The sequence below is a fragment of the Ambystoma mexicanum genome, chromosome 3p (assembly GCF_040938575.1).
Source record: "Ambystoma mexicanum isolate Mex_15411 chromosome 3p, UKY_AmexF1_1, whole genome shotgun sequence".
Lineage (NCBI taxonomy): Eukaryota > Metazoa > Chordata > Amphibia > Caudata > Ambystomatidae > Ambystoma > Ambystoma mexicanum.
This window is the reverse complement of record NC_090925.1, coordinates 1,232,047,085-1,232,051,284: the sequence shown is the minus strand read 5'-3', so window position 1 is coordinate 1,232,051,284 and position 4,200 is coordinate 1,232,047,085.

The following is a 4,200-nucleotide window of genomic DNA, read 5'->3' as shown; positions in this document are numbered from 1 at the left end:
ACCAGTCTGGGTCCCCTTCTGGGACCTTCTCTACCAGTGAGGCTCCTCGCTCCTCTGACTGCTGCACAACACCATACACGTTGACTCTGCGGTCCACAAACAGACATTGGGATATTCTGGCCTCTACTGCAGGCGGCTCACCCGATACACAGGGCTCACCCTTGCGAGCTCGCAGCAACAGCACAGCCTCGGGGCCCTGGCCCCTCTATCCCCCTGGGGGGCCGTCCTGCACTTCTTCCATATCATCGCCTGATCTGTGCTGATGCAGGCCCACCCCCGCTGCCTTCTTCAATGTCGGGAGCACTGCGGGCATTGCATTCTGCCTCTGCAGGCTACATCTGGTGTCGAGTGCGGGCCTGGGAGTGCACCCACTCTTCTGCTGCAGTCTGACGCGGTTACAGCGTCGGACACGGCCGGGACTGGCCCTTTCTCGTCCCTTTTACTCCAGTGTTACCGGGAGCTGCTGGTTAGACAGCTATGTTACTATGCGCCCCCTGGTGGTCTGCCTTGTACATTACTTTCAAAGGGGCAATTTCACATTCATCTGTCTTAGGTCACAGCTTTGCCCGTAAAGCTTTCATTCAGTTCAGTATTCAATATTGGTGACCATTTGCTTTGCTGTTTGGCTTTTCCCCCAACCAGTGGCTTTGGGTTTCTTTCATTGTGCGCATACAATTCTGTTAATTCGGCACAGAACACTCACTTCAACACAGCCCCCCAGAAACGCCCTGGTTCTGAGTGACTTTCACCTTCTCTCACCGGTCCCTGGTGTTCCCTCCGGGCAGATGCGCTGTTCTGGTTCTGCTCCGCCTGCTGGCTTTCCTTTAACCGTGAGCCCTAATCGCACTTCGGATGCTCTTCAGTTCCCGCCAGAAGCTCTGCTTGCTTTCCACGGACACTGGCACCTCCTTTTCTTTCCGCGCAGCTCCAACAACGTATCTTTGATCCGGAAGTGGTTTACTTTCGGGCCCCCTGCTCCTGGGCTCCACAGTTCCTTGGGGTCGTCTGCGGGCATACTGACTTCCCTGCAGGACCCACCACGGCTGCCTCCTCACAAGCAGGATTCCATGCTGGTCTGATTGCTGCTGGTCTACACCCTTCTTGTAGACAGTGGTCGAAGTGGGTGGGAGTGGTTGGGAGCGGTCAGCAAGGAACTTAGTTACACTACTTCTTTTTGTACACTTCAACCACTGCTTATACACCTACAAGCACTTGACAGGTTGCAGGTTTGAGTGCCCAATTGTAATTGCCTGACTACAATTAGAATAGAACTTGGGACATACCTGACCTTTACTATATGCTGCAGGCATCTTCCTTGTCTCAGTACTAGAGTGGTGAAATGACTTACTAATGCTCACTACTCCTAGTCGCCTCTTCCTCGCCCCAGTACTGTAGTAGGTTGTATGAGGGAAAATTAGGTGAGCTATTTTACAATAGCCCATAAAGGCCGGGGGACTGTTAGGTTGGTTCTCAGAAGGGAAAGGAGGATACCATGTCTCTCCTGTGGGTACCCTTTTCTCAATCCCCAAGGACCCTCCACCCAGGTGATCCTCCCTCGCTTCTCCACCCCAAGGTCAGGATCCAAAGGCAATGGCCTTTCCCTGGCCACTTGAGAAGAGGATGCAGGGGGAGTAGGCTTAAGGATACCCTCAGGTTTCTCACATAGATCATTTTAACTCGTCCACATCTTCTCTACTTCTTTCAGTCTCCCCTGCCCCTCTGTTTTGCTCTGTTTTGCTCTCTCTTTCTTTTTTCTCTCTCTTATTTCTCTCTTAACACTTCAAGATTCTACTTTGCCCTCTCCTATCCTTCTCCATATTTACAGAACAGTGTAAAATCAAGACAGCAAATAGTGTAAAACCAAGACTTACTGCGATTTACATCAGTGTGATTTAAGAATGTATGCATGTTTTAACTTAATGTACTTTTACCAATATCGAGAGCCACTTATGTACAGATTTACTCCAGACTGGTGCTAATTTGTAACAAACCTTGAAGGTTTAGAAAGATTTACAAGATGTGTTGTATGAGGAACCAGGAATGAGACATGGATATAGAGGACACATAGTGGTTGCTGTAAACTTTTATTTAAATAATAAAAAGGTTGGAAAAAGCCTTGCTGTCCCTATTCTAGGAGGTATTTCCCTACCTCAACCAAAACTAAGGGTCTGCCCTGTGTCAAGATGTCCAACGCAAAAATTGCCTGTGTCCGAAATCCTGTCGTAGCCATCACATTCTAGAAACCAAGCCTAAGGTTATGGGGCTGCCTTAGGATTCTTCTTTTGCAAAATGCAGTTCTCTTCACACACTTGGCTTTGCCTGGTAGACTCTCCTCCCAGGACTTTTTATTGTGGTTTACTTTTACACACTTGACTTTGCCTGGTATTCTCTCCTGCCAGGAGTTTCTCAGGTAGTTCACTTTTATACACTTGACCTTGCCTGGTATATTCTTCTGCCAGGGATTTCACACAACTCTATATGGGTGCGGTTCGCCGCTCTATTCTTCACCTGGTATACTCTCTTGCCAGGACCTTTCTACAACACACTATTCACAAAAACCAAGAGGTATGTGTCTTTTCTTGGTTTCTTCTGCCTTCTAACAATCTTCTCTCTTGTTATATTTACTTCACTTTATTTTTTGTCAAAGACTGTGAAGATTACTGAGGAGGCACGAACAGGATATATCATTCCCACTCTCCATAAGCAAAACCACTTTCTTTGATTTCTTATAACAGTTCCCTGGTGTCGCAATCCTCCACCGGGGGCTCACCGGTATTGTGTCTCATGCTCTGCTTCACCCGCTCTTGTTTGGGTCTGTTTCTTGCATCTGTGTGCTCGAGCAGCTTTCTTCAGCAGCGGTACAGTGCTCCTGTAGCACCCCGGCTCTCCACTCTGGTGCAAAGCCTGTTTGTTGGCTTTTCATCCCATCTGCGTCGCTCTCTGGTTTCATCAGCTTTGCGATCCCTTGGCCGCGCTCTGTAGCAGCAGCACAGTGTTGCTTTGGCGCTCTGGCTCTCCATGCCGGTGCAAAGGCCTTGCATCGGCTTCTTGTCTTGCCACCACGATTCCAGAGCACTCTGGGACATGTCCCCGTTCCAGACATCATTGTCTCCCTGCATGCGCCTTCTTCCTTGAACTGCATGCCATGCACCGACCTTCCAGTCGGAGTCCGAAGGAAAACGCTTTCTCCAAACCTTCTCTCCAGCTGACGGGAGCTGCCTGCTCCAGCTTGTCTCTCTCTCTTCCTTCAGCTGTCGTTATTTTAAACATCCCAGCAATGTGTGCTTCTTTCCAATAACTAGAGCGCAGCGTTGGCTTCTGTGCTCTAGTGATCGTCATAACTCCATTTCGCTTCTTCATCCCAGTATATTCCAAGGCTTCATGTATATGGGTTTGAAAATCAGTTCTTGACATTCTACTGATTACAGGATTTTGAAAGATGCCATCAGCAAGTCTTGTGGGTTGTTGAAGGGGATTATTACAATAGGTCATCAAGGAATGAGGGATGGCTGGAACATCCCTAAAGGGAAAAGAGGGATAAAGTATCTCACCTGATGATGTCTGTCCCCCTCCCAAGGGTCACCTCCCCTCATGTGATCCTCCCTCTTACAGCCACCCACAGGGTCAGGATCAGGTAGTGTCTGTCATCCCCTGGCCACTTGAGGAGATGCTATCTCTGGGAAACGAGTGATGGCACCATCAGATTTATCACAGTTTTCTATTATAATGACCCCATCTGTTATAACTTAACGTGGACTATGTTATCCTTGTGCATTCCTTCTTCCTTTGTTTAATTGTTCCATGACTTCAACTACTCACATATGGTTGTTTCAGACAATGTTCCAGAACTGATTTTTGTTTAAAAAGTCTCAATAAAACATCAAACAAAACAAAAAAAAACACCTCATAACTGGTCATTGCCCTCCTGTTGTGTCCTCCCCTTATAGGGGGAGGAGGGCCCAGGGTGCCGGAAGGCTCCTCTTGGCTCAATCTGATCTGAAGAGGTGCAGGGAGGATGGGCCCCTGCAGACTGTGAGGTGTAAGCCCAGACTGGTCCAGTGAGTGGCACACGCACCTACACCCCAGGCCGCGGGGATCAGATCCCTTGGCAGGCTAGCGGAGCCTGCTGATGATAGCAGCAGCGACGGAGCAACAATGTACTCAGGCCGACACCTTTATTAGCCGTGGAGACGCTGCTGC